The sequence below is a fragment of the Lissotriton helveticus genome, chromosome 8 (genome assembly GCF_964261635.1).
Source record: "Lissotriton helveticus chromosome 8, aLisHel1.1, whole genome shotgun sequence".
NCBI classification, from domain to species: domain Eukaryota; kingdom Metazoa; phylum Chordata; class Amphibia; order Caudata; family Salamandridae; genus Lissotriton; species Lissotriton helveticus.
In genome coordinates this window covers 481,245,686-481,264,256 of record NC_136069.1, presented here as the reverse complement: position 1 = coordinate 481,264,256, position 18,571 = coordinate 481,245,686, and positions in this window count along the sequence as shown.

Sequence of the window (18,571 nt, the reverse complement as noted above, 5' to 3'; positions counted from 1 at the left end):
TGGGTTCAAAACTGTTTCAAAGATGCAAAAGGTGGTACAAATAAGCATAAATTGCTTTGGGAACAAGTAGTTCAGTTACTGAAAGACCTACAAAACATTCACGTGATCCATAAACTGAGTCATCAACGTGATGGTGTTCACATTGCAGGGAATTCATTGGCTGATGAAGCCGCAAAGGCAGCTGTGAAAACGGCTTCCGTAGCTGCAATCACTCGTTCAAAAATCAAAATAGGCGGCGAAATAATGCTAGCTGTCAATTCGACAAGCAAAGGCAGCGGTGCAGCGTTACCACAATTCTCTCCACTCAAATATTCATACAAAATTGACACAAACTCCGTTTCTTTTGCTCGGATCCCTGGAGTGGGAGATAGAGTGATTCCAAACAGGAAACGTAGAGTAGCTTTGATACACGAAGCTCATTTGGGAGAGGATCTGATACATCAGGGGATCTCTAAAACAATACTGGAGTTAAAAGAGTTGTACTGGTTGCCAGGAATGAATACTCACATTACATGTTTATCATTAATTGCATAGGCTGCAATCGACATCGCAGCAAAGAACACCGCCAGATACCCGACTATAACATAGCCACCCCAGTACAGACAGCATTGTTAGATAGCATTAGACTTTCTACACGCAGATGTCCCTGTGGACAGACGCGTTCCCACAAATATTAGGACAAGATTCATTTGGTTATGGCCTCAGCGCTCGGCTGACGCTCAAACTGTTATAAAAGATTTGCGTGTCTTCATCAGCACATGTGCAGTCGGTATGCTACATTCCGACCAGGGTCCTGCGTTTAGCTCTCGAGCTTACAAGGAGGCTAAGGCCAATCTGGGTGTTGCATTGCGGTACTCTAGTCCATTCCATCCTGAGGTAAATTCGCTAGTGGAAAGAAAAAACCGAGACATAAAACAATCTATAACAGCTAGGGTATTAGGCTCGGGTGACGGGTGGGTCATACACCAAATAAGTTTCCAACGTAGTGTCAGCAACCTGCCAAGAGGTGATCTGGGGGGTATCACTCCATATGAAATCCTTTTTGGTACCAGAAAGATTGTGTCGGGCCTTGATTGTCACACTTCAGTGGTAGAACAAAAACCCTTTGATATCTAAGATCGTTTGGCTGTTTTGCAGGACTTAAATGAATTGAGGTCAAGCCAAAGTAATGTGTTCCTGAAGCTAACAACCACTGAAGAGAAACTGACCGCCCAGCAAGGCCTGTCTGGATTCCAAAGATTGGGGATCTAGTCAGAGAAAAGATCGCGGACAAGAAGGAATTTGGGCCTTCTTACAGACAACCAGTACCTGTCCTAGCAATCCATGGATCAAGAAGTTTTACTGCTGCCCCTTCCTGGTAAAAAGGAGAACAGGTTTGTGTCCATCGACCTGGTCAAACCACATCATGTGGCTGATCATATGTAGTAGGCCAAGAGGACTCCAAAGATGTAGCAGACACGCGAATCTGGCTACTATCCAAGAGTTTCAAACTGAAAGACTCATCACCTTTCAAGAATCTTCAGTGCGAAATGAAGGACTATGCAACAAAGCCATGGAACTTGTACCTCTTGAAACCCAAATACCAGGTAGTCAAGAAACACCTGTCTACAATGAAATAGCACCTGACTATACAAGTGTAACGAGTGATCAAGTGGTTCCAGCAATTTCATCAAATCCTAATGAAATCCCTACAATTGACAGAACTTCCTCTGGCTATTTCATTAACTTTGATACGTTTTCCGAGGATCCCAACGAACCTGAAACAACGCCAGTAAAAGGAACTTTCAAAGAACAAGCAACAGAACATTTTCATCACCTGGAAAAGATCTATCTGGTTTCAGCATGGATTGAACTTTGGATTGTGTTGGGTGTACTTTTTCTTCTACTTTGGTTGACCCTGGTAATAACTTTGGGAATGCTAATCAATGGAAAATATGTTAAAGGACACAGCAAGTAAGAACATCAACTTACTCCTCAAACCACACAAATCATCTCATTGTGAACAAAGAGACTTGTCATCAGTGAACATCACAGCCATTCCTATACCTGGTGGTATAGTTTGGGACAGACGGTTTATGACATTTTCGGTCCTGCAGAGCTGTTGAAGTTTCCACACCAATTCAAGATTTCTTTGAGTGACTTTGTTTCATCTAGTACCTTTTCTGATGATTGGGACTTCGAGACTATTAATAATATAATGTCAGACTTAGAAATGTCTGCAAAATTTACAAATCATGAATACTTAGAAGGTTCATCAGATTACGAACAAATGTATTGTTATAATCATTATGGTCATCATTTCTTGCATAAATCTGCAACTCCTAGAAATGTATTAACTTATAACCAATGGGAACATTGTCCAACACCACCAAAGAGTAGCTCAAAAACATTTTATGGCAAATTTCCGTACTTTTCAGGTTTTAATGTTTCAAATCCAGAATCTTTTTACTTTAAAAATGGTAATAAGACAGGATTGAATAGTATGTTGACAAATATCAAACAAATTTATTCTGCAGCCTTTTATGCTCAGCAGTCTACATTTGGTTTTGACTTTTGGAAAGACAACATTGAGACAAAAACTGTCTGGGGCACAAAAGATTGGCAAGTACAGGGATTTTAAGCCTTGTTTAGAGCCGGCATTATCCCTGAGCAGATAATGTTTTTGAATGACACTGTTCAACAAACATCTTGTCTTGGGTTAGCCAAGATAAAAGATTTAAACAAACCGTCCATACCTAAACCAACACCTGATAGTAACAACACTTCAGAGGGGGAGGTCGACGTACATACTATTTTGCATCACAACAGAACAGATTCAGATTGGAAAAAATGGTTAATCTGGCCCACAGACACAAACAATTGTCAAGATAGATTCCTGAAAAACTCACAAGGGTTCACATTCACTAGGCCAGACCCAAGATATGTTCAGAGACAGCATCCAGGAATAGTACCAACATACAGTGTAGGGAAACTGTGCCATGAGTGGCTACACACATCTACACTAAAGGAAGTAAAACAACACTTATCTTTACTTAAAGATTGCACTGACCTGAGGGACTTCTTACAAGGACCTACTAAACTGAGTCATAAAGGTTTTATATACGCCGGTATCTATGCTGCATATAATGAAGTATGAAAGATTACGCAAGCAGAGACTGCAGAAAGAATACGAGAAATTGATCGTATTAACTTAGAGAAATCTCTCTCTGTAGTTGACAATGGGTTAACGACTCGGTCGTCCAGGATATATTCTTTGGACAGCATAGTATCCTCTGCCATAGACATTATGGTACAAGACTTGGTCATGTTGCAACATGGTCAGTCACAATTACGTTCTATCATGCTATTGGGCTTGATGTTACAAAACCTTCATTCAGGCCATGCGACTTGGTGTCTAATGAACAACATGTCACTGTTTTCTGATTTTAATCTGACAGATAAACAGATCAAATTGGCACAGAGAGGAGCAGACTATACGGTGCTGAGCATTGAAAAACTGGAAAGATTGTCATTAACTGTTTCTGAAAAGCCAGCTGCAGAATGGATAATACACAGAACAATCACTCTGCCGGTTACAATTTTCCTTTTTCAGTATTGCTTAAAACGTATACCAGCAGGCATATATGAAAGGTTGGGTAAAGAGTACATCATGACATCCTGGGATTTACCATACACACACAGATGTTGGAGTGGGGGGAAAGAAGTGTTTCTTAGTGGTAATGATTGTGAAAACGCACTAAGCGGTTCTCTCCTTTGTAAAGGAATAAGCATACATGGGGCCTGTGATGGTTCCACTAAAAACTTATCCTGCCACCTGCAAGGTTCACCGGTGATTGATCCAATTTTTGGCCAACTTTCTAATGGAAGTTACCTCATGTTGAATGATCAAAGCTGCTGTGGCATGTTGCCAGGTTTACCCTATCTCGTAACAGTGTCAGCCAGGGGCACTTGCTATATGCAAGTATTGTTTCCAAAAACAGACCGGGAGTCGCTGCTATGGCCTTCACTGAACATCTCTTCTATACAAATTGATACTTTGAGCAGAATGAAAGCCATTCTTTTGCAAAAAAACGCGCCACTGACCTCATCCAAAGAGACGTATGATCTGCAAGTTGCAAGGACTTCTGCAGAGATACATGCCCTTTTAACAACAAATTGTCCTATACATTTCTCGGAAATGTTAGGTCGTATCTTAAACATGTCTGATACGAGTGGTATTGTACATGTATTTAAGACAGTTTTTTCGGGACTGTTAGCACCCTTTGAAGCAGTCCTGGGAATATTTCCTAACTTCGTGTACTCTGTGTTTGGCGGACTGCCTCTCATTTTGGGACTCGCAGCAGGGATACTAGTTTTGCTCCTATTGCTCCGATATGGCAAGCCAATCCACAAGCAACACCCAGTTCAACGTGGAGGAAACTATTCTGTCGATGAAGTGTCGTGAGCGCATAGTCCAAATTTTGGGATTAACTTGTTTAAGAGAATTGAATACCACATGGTTTCTTTCATTCAGACCAATATTGCAAAATGCATCTTACCAGTTCTACGATGCCTGCTATGCGGAGAAGAATGCGTGTTGGACATCTGTCTTACACTACCATCAGTCCTGCCAACGGATGTCGATACCTTGCTTGGACCAACAACGGCTCATGGTCTACGTTGTCCCCAGCAGCTACCAATCCTGATGACGGCATTCATTGAGATCTCACAGACGCAAAATGCTACTGTCGAGGTACGAAAGGAAAGCGGCACACAGGTTCCTTCCAATTCGAACATTGCTAATGCGACCAACACTGACGGCGATGCTTCACATCTATGTGCAATTGATCTTCTTAACAAGGTAATCCAACTTTCACCTACAATGGTAGACACATTTTTTACAGACTTAGAAGATTTGATGTTTTCCCCAAACAATAACACAGACTTTTGATTTGGCACACAATGTTCTGAGAGACTCTGAATTCGACCTTCATTTTTCAAAACAAAGTTTCTAACTTTGGAACTCTATTTTGTCTATGATCTACTTTTGTTTTTCCAAATTGGTATTTTTCATTTTTTGGCACAAAGTAATCTGTTCATAGTAGTACCATTCATAAAGAACTACACATTCTTTGAAAAACTTCCAAGAGACAATATTTGACTTTGTCCACATTCATACAGTTTATATAATCTGCCATGGAATGGTCTCGACTTTTTTTTCCTGTAATTAAAGAGCCATTTCATAAATGTATTTTCATGATTCATTCGGATAGCATTTCAAATGTCAAACTATATGCTTTGAATGAAACATTGCTCTAAATGCGTACATCACACATGCTCTTTTCGTGTACAACCAGTACCAATGCATTTTTATGTATTTTGGGTGGGTTTTAACACATCATGTTTAGATATGTTTTACTGCGTTTAGAACTTAGTAATGTCGTACATAAGAAAGTGCACTGGGTGTTGTGTGACGATTTAGGCTCCGAGTGAATTTTCCCGATTCATGCCCTTATATAGGTAATGCCCTAATATAGGCATATAAATCACTCCCTTATTTAGGCATAGCCCATGCTACCCAAATACAGGCATGGCTACTTTCACCCGTTCACCAAATGTCACAATGATTTCTAGGAAAACCAGCTTAAGCCGTTAAGGAACTTCCCCTGCTTGAATATTGGTTTCTCCAAGAACTCAGTTACTTTACAATGAACAACTATTCCCAAGAGGTTCATTAGGACGTTCATATGCCCGACTTTAGGTCAAACTGTGGCATTCCCAAACACCTTCAAGGTATACATATACCTTCTCTTGCTATAGCAAACTACGGTGGTTCGGAGAAGTTCGACTGTCTACTTGCCCGACGCAGCTCGCTACAGCAAGTGCCAAAGGAAGCAGACTCTCCAGCTGACGCACTGATCAAGAGGCTGCCACTCTCCTGCCGAGAATCCAGCTCCAGTGTTTCCAAGCTCCCCTTGCGGTGTGTTGGGAAATCGAGACTGAGATACAAGGCCTCCTTCATTCTAAACCAAGGTATGGAGCGGAATAGAACCTAGAGAAACCTTTGGTAGATTCTTGGCAAAGAAAACTAAAACCTATGCTACACAATACTTACTACTTCACGCGTACTAGACTTAGGTTAGGTACATTGGGGTAGGCGTATTTTAGAAGCACCAGTTGAGTATTTTAGTCTATGTTATATATGTATGTATTTTTATATGGCTTAGAAACCATACAATGCTTTTACAGTTTTATTTCATATTACTGTTTACGCTGTACGCATTATACTTTGCAGTCTGCCTAACGATTGTAGCAGTTCACTTCTCTTGCATGAGAAAGAAGATTGTTCAATAAACCTTTTTATTGAAAACACCCATCCCTCTATTTCTCTGCAACTCTGTAGAAACGAAGCATGCACGATTGACTGAGTGAAATACTTATCTATTGTTTCCGCGACTCTGAGAGATATATTCTTATTCTTGGGAAACAAAGTTGTCATGTTTATGCGGTTGTCAGAAACTAATCCCTTCTTGTGAATTCGAGAAAGTTTCTAGTGACCTCTGAGCTAGCTGGCACTCACTATTACGTTTAATATATTAGATAGAAACCTAGTCTACCTCAGTCCTACGTCTAATCTATAGGATATATTATTCCAATGCACAGAGCCTAGTGGGAATATAGGAACTACACTACAAGTGAAGCGCCGCTGGTTCCCCCAACTGCCGGAGAGCCGCCGTTGCCACACGCGTCCGCCTGATGTTATGCCTAGTCGCCCTCTGTGGCATGAACTCAGCCTGGTCAGGGTGGATATGTGAGGCAAACGGTGAGTGGCCAGGCTTTGGCCAGAATTTTCGCCTCCACATTCAAGAGGGAAATGGGGCGATACGAAGAATGCTGTTCCGGCTTATGGAACACCACCACCACCGCATGTCTCCAAACCGGGGGGAGTGAACCCCGCTCCCGAGCCTCCTCCACTACAGTGTGATAGTGGGGGGCCAACTGCAAAAAATAGTGGCTAAAAAATTCACTGGGGAACCTGTGTGGTCCCGGCGCCTTCCCAGAATTATGTTCCCCCAAGGCCGTGCCTAGCTCTTCATCCGTCAGTGCTAACTTCAACAGGTCCCTAACCTGATCCGATACCGTTTTGGGCGGTAGATCAGCTATGAATTTATCTATGGTGGCAGCAGGTAAGCATTCCTTGGGGGCGTATAGTTCAGCGTAGTATGTGGTGAAGCTTTGCGCAAGGGCCGGTTGATCCGTGAGTGGCTTACCCGCCGGGCCCAGGACACCCGGCAGGGCTTGGGAATGGAATGTTCCCTGACAGAGTCAATGTAGCATCTTGCTGGATTTTTCTCCTCATTGGTACACTCTGCTACGCGCCGGTAGCCAGGCTTGACAGGCCTCATCCATCAAGATGGCGGCATAGCTCTGTTGAGCGAACAGAAATTGTCTCCTAACCTGGCCTCCTTCTGCCTTCCGACTTCTACGCTTGAGTGCTTCTATGCCTGCCTCCACTTGCAGCAGCTCTTTCTTACACGCCCTTCACGCTGCCGTACACCAGGAAATGTCCGCTCCCTCAGTGTGGGTTTTAATGCCTCCCATAGTGGCTCAGCTCTAGTAACGGACCCCACGTTAGCCGCCAGGTATTGATCAATGGCTTCGCTCATATGTTCCTTATAGTCATCATTTTGCAGATGCCACACCGACAGGTGCCATCTGAATGGTTGTTTCTTCCGTCCTATTTGGAGCGTGAGGGCTACCGGGGAGTGGTCAGATTGGCCCCGTGGGAGAATTACTGCTGACACCACCCTACCGACAGCCACCCGGGGAACAGAGAGATAGTCAATTCTGGAATACGAATCGTGAACCGCCAAGAGGTAGGTGAATTCCCGGCCATCTCCGTGGACGCGCCGCCATACATCAACCCAGTCAAGCCCTGTCACTAGGGAATGCAATTTCGTGGGGTGATCACTCTCCGGACCACCCTCACCCCTTCACCGATCCCTGCCAAGATCCATGACATCATTCCAGTCCCCTCCAATCACAGACAGCGCATCTGGCATGTCTGCCCAAAGGGTCATGATTCGCTCCACCAAGTTCCATTGCATAGGGGGAGCATAGACGCTGCCCAACACTAGAGGGTCCTCTCCGATCTTGCCCCAGAGAGATATATAGCGCCCCTGCATGTCTGTCCATTGTTTGATAAGGGTATAGGGAACCCTGCGGTGAATAAAGATAGCCACCCCCGTGACCCCCTCGTAAAGCCTGAGTGTAAGACCTGTTGAAACCCATACCGCTGGAAGTACTGGGCTTTCGTGCCCAAGAGATGCGTTTCCTGTAACATAAGAATATCAGCCCCAACCCATTTGGCCTGCTGGAGTAGGACCCCACGCTTAATCTTGTCCAGTGCACCACGCACATTCCAACTAATGATGCGAAGAGTGCCAGGGGTCACCTGCTCCCTAGTGGGTACGGTGGCCATCTGGGATTTTATCTACAACTATTGCAATGAGGAGGATTTTTCGGTGCATGTGAAGAATAACGGACCATCAATACAAGTGCGATCTGCGAACATAAACAAGCCCCACCCTACACTTCATAAACACTGAAGCATCTATCGCGGCGAGGTTGATCCTCGAACCCCGAACGCGGGACCGGAGCCACCCCGACCAATGGATCCCCAACTTACAGCCCATGACTCCTGGGCATGTACCCACGCCAGCAAGAGCCTGGCAGAGGCACCGGCCCATGTCTGAGTCTCTCCGATAAGTATTTGGTAGTTTAGAACCCGGCAGCTCCTCACAAACCCATTAATTAATCTGCCAATGTCTGCCGCCCAGAGCTGGAACCCCTCTGGGAGGAAGAGCCACAGGACTGAGGATCGTGACTGCCGGTTACCCTTCTGCTGCTACTGGGGTTTCTTCCGGGCCACTTAGCTAAATGATGAGTCTGATTCTCTCCCAGGCAGTGTGTGCGCTCTCACCCGTACTGTCTCATCAGTCCATTTGAAGAACTCTTCTGGAGTATCGAAGAAGTGTGTGCGGGAGCGATATACAACCTGTAGGTGGGGAGGGAACAGAAGAGCATACAGAAGCTTGAGATCCATCAAGCGGGCATTTGCTGCCATGAACGGCTGTCGCTGTTGCAGCACCAACCGCGTGCAATCAGGGAAAATGAGGATGCGCGCATTGTCATAAAGCAGTGGTTCCTTGATCTGGGCCTGTTTCAAGATCGCGTCACGATCAAGATAGTTCAAGTTTTGCTATGATTGGCCATGGGTGAGCCCACGGTGGGGGATTCTGCATGAGCGCCCTGTGGGCCCGCTCCACCACAAAACAACGGGACAAGGCCTCCGGAGGAAGCCAACTCTCCAGCCACTGCGTGAGGAAGCGTTCCATGTTGCCCTCCTCGCAGGCCTCCGGACACCAAACAAAGCGAAGATTATTGCGTCTGGCCCGTCCCTCAGCATCGACTTCTCATGACGCAAGCCCCTTCTGAACAGTCTCCATGGCAGCCACCTTTTTCTAAATCGTGGTAACATCATCCTCCACTCCGGAGATACGGGTCTCAGCCTCCGTAATGCGCGATACCGCGTTGCGCATGTCCTGCCGCTGAAGCAGGACATCTGAGCCGACCGCTGCAATTTTGGCATCTAGATTGTCTCTGGATTGGACGATTGCCTCCATGGGTGCTGCGTTATCTGGCAAAGTCCCCTACTGTCGCTCCCGGACCAGTAAATTTGTCGATGTGGCCATGCTTGGGCTGGCTGCTGCCAGCCCTGTCTCTCGTCATGGCCGCCTTCAGGACACTCCACACAAGCCCAAAGAGAACGGGGGGCGTAAATGAAGAGGACTCAACTGCGGGCCCAAGTGGCTTGATCCGGCCGCCGAATGAGAGCCTGTATGCACCGCCCCAGGACTGAAGCTGAGGAGCAGTCCGGAGGTCTAACCGGCAGCAGACCAGACCAGCGGTGCACGCGCGGCCCCGACTGCCGATGCGCAGGTGCCCTGAATCTAGCATGAGGGGCACACAATCGGCCACGTGTACTCTTGTGGCCCCACCCCCCAAGTCACGCACACTCCCCCCGGCGTGCATATGCCTTCGCCAGCAGCAGTCACATGCGGCACCCTCGCGGTCTGACTGACCACCGATAGGAGCACTCCCTATGGCCCGGGGGAAGGAGAGGAGGAGAAGGCCCGCACCCAAAGGGGGGGCCCCAGGGAGGTCTAGGAATTCGCTGAGGATCACCGCAGCCCTCCACTGCCTGTTCGTTCACCTCCCCCGCAGCTCGATATTGCTCCTAATCCTTTATTAAGGATCTTACTAGTGATGTACAAGGGGAACTGGACTGCTGTGGAATCTGACAATCAAGAATCTAGCGCCTGCTGTTATTATGGTATGAGGCAGGAATGAATCTTTGACCCACTGTTGTTTAATGTTCATGTTCCGAACACAACAGAACACTTCCGCTTGGTATGACATTTTCCTCTAAAAATATGTAACTAACACACCCGTCTTGTACCACTAAACTTGGCGATTACTGCAAAACTCATTCAGTATAAATCATCTGCAGAAAGAAACACCATCATGAAATTTGGTATAATGGCATCTACAGGTTGTTGGGCTTAAGCTTGCAAAGAAAGTGTCTGTATAGGCTGGTACCAGAACGAAATGTTTGCCACAATTGTAGAATAAATAAGTTTAAGCAGGATGAAGGCCCAGAGTCAATATGACCATACAAATGGTGGAAGTACTAGAATACCATGTTTAAAAGCCTTAACGATAAAGTCAAACGTTTGATACATGTAGCACCAGCCCAGAGTAGTTCAAACTTCAGGCGGGTAGATATGATGGAGGTTTTGCTTTGAAAACAAGCATTTGCAATGCAATAGGTCTCGCATTTGTGAGAGTTTAAGCTATTGGCATGATGGTAAATGATAAAGCCTTTTATCTATCCGTTTTGATAATTAACACATACATAAAAGGCATTGTCATTTACAATGCCAATAGCTCAAACTTGTAAATGCCTATTGCATTTCAAAGAAGCAGCCGCCATTGTCCTGGCTGCTTGGAAAGTGAAAGCGTGCATGGCGCACCGAATGTTGCAGGAAAGCATGTCATGCCTGCAGTAGGAGAAATTAATCAAAGAAATTAGTACTTACAGACTAAAAAAAACACATACCATGTAACAACCGAAGAAAAAGGGCCAGTCCTCATTGGAGGTTACAAATGAAGACACGCCGGTACTTAGGAGGGACTACAAGCATGTTAACGAATCAGAAGCCAGCATTTACGAAAGAAAATGACACAAGCCAATGACAAATATGAGTAGAGAGTGGCTGGGCTTCTTGTCCATACTCTAATAAAGCATGGCTCACATAACAGTGCATACACTGCCCAGGCTCGACCTAAAAACCCTAATTGCCTGACCACATTAATCTCAAAGAAGAAAATACAACACTATTATAAAACAAACAAAAGCTGTGACTATTGCCGTCAGCTTACCAACATGAAAAAAATTGAATGGTCGATTAGCCTTGCCGCAATTGGAATTCTTGACTTATAGGTCACTACAGAGGTCAGTGGCGCATGCTTTAACTCACCGAACCATCCTGTTGGCACTACGTGCACCACAGCTCTGGTGCTTTGGCAGATATTGATAAAAATCCTAGACATCTTGTTCTGCCTGCTGCGTCATATCAAATATTAACATTGATAATAATAGTGTTTTATATAGCACTACACACCAGATTTATACAATTTCTAAGCACTGAATGTAACACTAGAGGTGGCTAAGCCAACAAATTAACAGGGAGAGTTTAGGGGAGGGGCCTGCCTGGCTGGTCACTAACAGCTCGAGCACAAGAATAGCTCTGAAAATGTTTGGCACGTAAATGGTGCTACAAACACCACATACAAATATAAAGACTCCTCAAAATCCGAAAAAAACATTTTTTTAACATGCAGGTACGTTTCATTTCAGTACATCAAATTACATCCCTGCAATGAGAGTCAATTATTATAAATGTCAATATTTAAACATGAACTTAAAAATATTCATGTCCCCTCATATTCTGAATTTAAGTATTTCAAAGTCCTCTCAAATGAAATAAGGACAAGCAATTGAAATGCAATAGGTCTCGTATTTGTGAGAGTTTGAGCTATTGATATTGTAAATGACAATGTCTTTTATTTGTGTGTTGGTTTTTAAAACAGATAAATAAAAGGCAGGGTCACTTACAAAGCAAATAACAAACTCACAAATGCAAGACCTATTACATTGCAAATGCTTGTTTGTAAAAGTGCCACATGATGTACTTTCACTTTAATGGCGGCGGCAACCCTTTCTTTAGACGAGCAGTGTCTAAAGAAAGGTGCTCGGCCGCTAGTAAAGTGAAAGCGTGGTGTGGGGCTCTTTAACTAAAAAAAAATGTTCAAAGCAGGAGAAAACCACTTAACCAAATAGTGCTCGGAGGCTATAATTAAAGCCTACCGAGTAACAACACATGTAAGACGACCAGTCCATATGGGAGATTACAAGATGAGACAAAGCATTACTAAGGAGGGACTACTAAGCCTATTGACCAATTAAAAGTCAGTTTCATAAAGGACAGTGGCAGGAGCCAATTAAACAAGCATTTACAATGCAACGGTTTCGCCTTTGGAAAAGTTAGAGCTATTGGCATTGTAAATGACAACATTTGTATTTATGTGTTGGTTTTGAAAACAGATAAATAAATGGCATTGTCATTTACAATGCCAATAGTTAAATCTCTGGCAAATGTGAGACCTATTGTCTGAGCAGGAAGGACCGTGATGAGGAAAGGAGTGACAGAGTAAAAAAAAAAACTTGTGATAAGCTGAACTGTAAATGTTGGGAATACTTATCTAGTTTCATTTGATCTGAGAACCCAGTGCGAGAAAGTATGTTTTCTGTGTGATAAAAAAAAAGACTGCGAATGCCAAAGGCAGATAGATCTCTCTATTACCCCAGATGCAACCTGTCATAAAGTAGTGTGAGCTGTTGAATGTGACTTTTGTGTGTTCAGCAAAATGTGGGACTATAGACTTGGCATTTTTCATTTTTCCAAATGTGTGCTTTCACAGCCAGTATTCATTGCTTGCAGAGACCAGGGTTCAGCGAGCAGTCACGTTTAAAAAGGTCACTTTACATCGCATCTCGTTTCTTTGTAACACAAGGGGCCAGATGTAGGTAAATCTTTTTTATCACTTCTTAAATACCGATTCATACCGAATCGGTATTTAAGAAGTGGTAAAAAAGAGGAGGGGAGATGTAGGTATTTTAGAATCGGTAAATACCGAATCGTTAAGATTCGGTATTTACCGATTCTGTAAATACCGAATCGGTAATGCCCATTGATTCCTATGGGCATTGAAGCCCATAGGAATCAATGTGCATTACCGAATCGGTATTTACAGATTCGGTAAATACCGAGTTCTGCAATGGTGCAGGGGGTGTCACTTTGACACCCTCTAGCACCCCCAAAACCGGTTCGGGTGCCATGTGGCAGGCATACATGTCCTAAGGGCAGGTCTGCCTGTCATATGGCACAGGTGTGCATGCACACATGTGCATGCACACCGGAATCGGTATTTTACCATCAAATTGAATTTGATGGTAAAATACTGATTCTGTAAGGCTTGTGGGACTCAGAAGAGTCCCACCTACATATCAAATTTACCGATTCGGTAAAAATACCGATTCGGTAATTTACAGAATCGGTAAATTTACCGATCGGTAAATTTACCGATTCTATAAGAATATGCCCCCTACATCCCAAAATCCTTTTACCGGTCGGTAACGGCCGAATTCGGCCGTTACCGACCGGTAAAAGCCTACCTACATCTAGCCCAAGATTTCTTTCTTGGCCTCAAAGTGAAGCTTTGCTTTTCGCGCCAGTGCTTTCAGACGACCCCCAGAGAGCAAACCCAGTCTCAGCCTTTCACGTTTTTACCTGACTGGAGGAGCAGCCCCAGCGCAGATTGGGTGACATCCTGGAAGAAAACCAATGATTTAAGTGTCCTTGCAGGATGTTCCTGCCAACGTGCAGGAGGATAAAAATACCGATTCGGTAATTTACAGAATCGGTAAATTTACCGATCGGTAAATTTACCGATTCTATAAGAATATGCCCCCTACATCCCAAAATCCTTTTACCGGTCGGTAACGGCCGAATTCGGCCGTTACCGACCGGTAAAAGCCTACCTACATCTAGCCCAAGATTTCTTTCTTGGCCTCAAAGTGAAGCTTTGCTTTTCGCGCCAGTGCTTTCAGACGACCCCCAGAGAGCAAACCCAGTCTCAGCCTTTCACGTTTTTACCTGACTGGAGGAGCAGCCCCAGCGCAGATTGGGTGACATCCTGGAAGAAAACCAATGATTTAAGCGTCCTTGCAGGATGTTCCTGCCAACGTGCAGGAGGATAAAAAATATAAAACTAGGCCTGGTGCAGTGAGAAGAGAGTTTTGAGGATAGTGCCAGGAAGAACGCTTGCACTCTGACAAGAACGTCAAAGTAACATTTACTAAGGGGAAGCAGATGTGGGTGTGCTCTGGTTAGAATTGTTTCCCAGTTGAGCGTTTAGTCTCTTTTTTTCCGTGCACCCACTCTACCCGCATTCGTCCTTCGGCCAGGGAATGTAAGCATTGAGGAATTCTGCAGGAGTTTCCGTGCTGGTGTTTGTTTCATCTTCCTGCCTTTTGGTGTCACAGGGGTCTGTGCAGACTGAGGGCCCCCTGCCTCCCCTACATGAAGCTGGGCCTTTCAGAGGCCTCTCTGTGAAATGGGACGAAAGGGGCAGTGGGGCAGGAATGCAGAGCAGCCATGGAAACGGGGGGAAGGTGAGGGAAGAATGCAGGCACTGGCCCTTTAAGAGAGGAATGGAGCACTCAGCAGACCCCCCAAACGGGATAGCCAGGAGGGAGAGGAGGGGACACCGGATGGCGGGAGCAGGGGGCATGGGACGGAGAGGTGGGGAAGAGGTCGGAGGACTCTGCGGTTTTAGGGGAGAGACTATGGAGAGGCAGCAGATGGTGGGGGTGTAGAAAAATGGAGAGGAGAGACCCTGAGATGAGGAAGAGGCTAGAGCTGCAGATGGGGGAGGAAGAGGTGGCTACATTCCGTAAAACGCTTCAACACCTCGTCAGGAGGAGGACGCGATATATGGTTTCACTTACACCACAGAGAGGGAAGCGCCTGCTGCGAAAGCTGGCGCTGGAGAGAATAGGAGGCGGGAGGGGTTGGGGAGGGAGGGACAGAAAGAGGGTGCTGAGCAGGATGGGGTGAATGCAGAGAGAGAAGGGGTGAGGAAAGAGCCTGGACTGAGAGCCCCAAAGTCTTCCAGAGATGGAGATAGAGTCCCTATGATTGGGGGGGAAATCGGGAAATGCATTTAGCGGGAGGGGGGCGGGTTAACGGGCACACGGACAGCGGGAGGGGGGGGTGACTTCAGAACGGAGAGCGCGCGCGCGCTCCGGTGAGACCACTGGATAATCCCTTGTGCTACAAATGGCGCTAAGCCTCTGCCTCAGGGGACCACCAGATGATGCCCTCAATAACCTGACAATTAGGCAGCAAAACTGCTGGGGCCCACAGCCCGTAAACAGAGGCCCCCAGGGAGGTCGCTGTTGAACGGCAGGGACCCCAGTGGAACGGGCTCTGGAGCCGCTGCAGCTTTCATCGAGATCTCGCTGGTGCCTGCACACCAGACCTGCCTCCAACCTCGGCATTTGTTCAGATTCTTCTGAAATTGCTACTGCATAAACCCTTATTGACATATATTTGGAAAATGACGTTCCTGCATGCATTATCGCAACCCACCTTAGTCAAGCATGTCTGGTGTATCGTTTTCAAGGTAACAACAACGAACAAGTCAGGTCCCGGGCCGGCCAGCCAATCACAGTGCGGCCCAGGACAAAGGGGCGGGACTTTAAAAAAGACAGAGAAACGCCCCCGAATCGCGTTTTCAGGGGAAAGCGTGATTGCCAGCCTCTGTCTCCCAATGGCTAGCCTCCATTTATGGAGCTAGCCAATGGGAGACAGAGGCGGAACCAAAGTCCATATGTAGGATCATGAGGTTTCGCCGTGGGCGGAGCAACTGCTACGCAGTTGCAACGCCCAGGGCGAAACCTAAAAAGATGGGCGGAACTTTAAGTCCATACCTGAATACAGCATGCCTCGCAGAGCATGTGCTGCCCAGGCTCGACCTAAAAATGGAAGCACAGTGAAATCATATATTTAATCACACAGCTAGTAAAATTCCTAGGTTTTTACATTGTGTCATTCAGCCGGTAGATGGGTGTCTATTTCTCTCTCCTGTTTTACATCAAAGGTTAATGATATTTCTAAACATTTAGGTGCATTAGGTTACGGCATGGTGGCAGGCAGAAGCCGCATTAAAGCTCAACTTGTTTTGGGCTTGAGGGTCCAAGAGGATCTAATGCTGAGCCAAAGCCCGGCTTGCACTTTCAGTGACTGCCTATCTCTAGGTAACCGAGGTCATGGGCCGGTCGTTAAATCCATTACCTATGCCTCAGTTCCCTCATCCCAAACATTGTGAATGCTTAGAAATGTAAAAGAAAATCTCTACTCAAAGTGTGTAGAAGGAGCTCAGCAGTAATCCAGGTAAAACTGGAGCTCAAAAGACGTTAAGGGGTTGCAACAAGTGTGGGGATATGCACATCAGAAGGGCCTATTTGTGCTCTCACTTTACATAAATACCAGTCATTGGGAGCTTATTGGTTTACCCTGCAGCAGGCTCATGAAGAACTGTCCGGTGTACGCCACTTCATGTTCTGTTACAAGGCTTTTAGTGAACCGCAGTACGTTTGCATAGGATCTTGGCACCTTTAAGTCATGATTGTGAGGCCACGTGGGGCAGTCAGGTCATGACCTCTTTCTACCAAGGTATTTGTGTGGACCCTTGCCCCACTGTGCTTGGAAACGTTCCAAGGGTATGTCTGTTCATAACCCCGTGTATTCTGTCTGGTCATGAACGCGTTGGAAATTAACTGTCCCTGTGACCCATGCATTCGTTGGGGAAAGAGCCACCGTTTTCAGTTTGCTGCAGACCTAGTTGGAGCGGCAGTGCTGCTGGTGTATGCCCCCCCCCATCTTGGAAGAAGGGGCATTTTGCTTCTAAGGTCTGGGCCTAATACCCCCTTTCTTTATCGTTTGGGCGTAGTACAACTGCGGCCCTCCTATGCTGGAGTTTGAGGCCCTTCTCGCCCCTGTTGCTGGGGTCTGATCACCCCTTTGGAGTCTGGGTGTCCCAGTGTTCAGCTCGAGGTGCTCTGCGGTACATTTCCCAGAGTGCTCCCTGGTTCTTGTTATCTGCAGAAGGTAAACCGACCTTGCACTGCCCTCAAGATGCTTCAGTGGAGAAGCGTTCTCTGGTACCCCCGGAGTGTAGACGTATGTGAAACCCAAAGAGGTTCATTCTTCTGTCTCCAGAGTAACTAACAGAGGTCAACACCTGATCTGCAGGTGAGCAGGGAGTCTGTGTTCTCAATGAACAACACACCTAAGATAGTCATTGGCATCTCGCTCTGTGCATTATTGCACAGTTGGAGCGGAGCTAGATCCCAAGAACCTTGTGGGGCAGCATGTCCTAGGCAAGGATTAAACAGCTCTAGCAATTCAAGGCAGTATCTGTTGCAAGCTCTCACTATGCACTGCACTATTGCTTCATTCTTGTCATTTCCCAGCTAGAGGTGGGAAGATGGCACCCTCACCGTGTTTGTTTACTTCATGCCCTACATAAAGCAGAAACAGGCTTGGCCTGGCACCTAAAGCGAATCACAAGCTAACCAGCACCTTTACCTTGATCTGCTTCAACTATGTCATTATTATAGATTTGAGTTACCTGCCCAACTGGTCATGCCAATTAAAGGAGATTTCGAGTAAGCAAGGGAGGGGTAGGCAGCTAAGACAGGGAGAAAGAGAGTGAGGAAGACAGAGCGTGGAACAGACACACAGAGAAACCACAGAGTAGAATGTAGCAGAATGGGAAAAAGAGAGCTTGAGAATCCGGAATAATTGTGACCTAAATCGAACTAGCGGGGTAAATATAATAAGCATTTGCAATGCAATAGGTCTCGCATTCCTGAAAGTTTGAGCCACTGGCGCTGCAAATAATAATGAAACACCAATAGCTCAAACTTTTAGTAATGCGAGATCTATTGCATTGCAAACGTTTTGTTTTTTTAGGCACAGGGAGAGTAAGTGAATTGCCCAGAATCACAGGTTGTCGAGCGTCCCTGCTGAGACTAAGCTGGTTCCCCAGCTTCGCGGTCAACCGCTCTAGCTGTTACGCCACATCATCTCCTACAATTTGAAAGACATTACCAGATAACCCTTTAGCTCCATGTTCAAAACCGGTTAGATGCTTACCAATGATCCAGCGCTGCTCTCTAACAACCCTTACAACCAATATCACCTGACTCAGATATAACTACCTTTCACTCATCAGTGTGGCCCATAACACCGTGAATCACTCTCACACTCATCAACATTACATCCGAATCAGTGACACAGGAGTAGAGCTGCTGGAAAGTGGGGTCCCTAGGTTATGC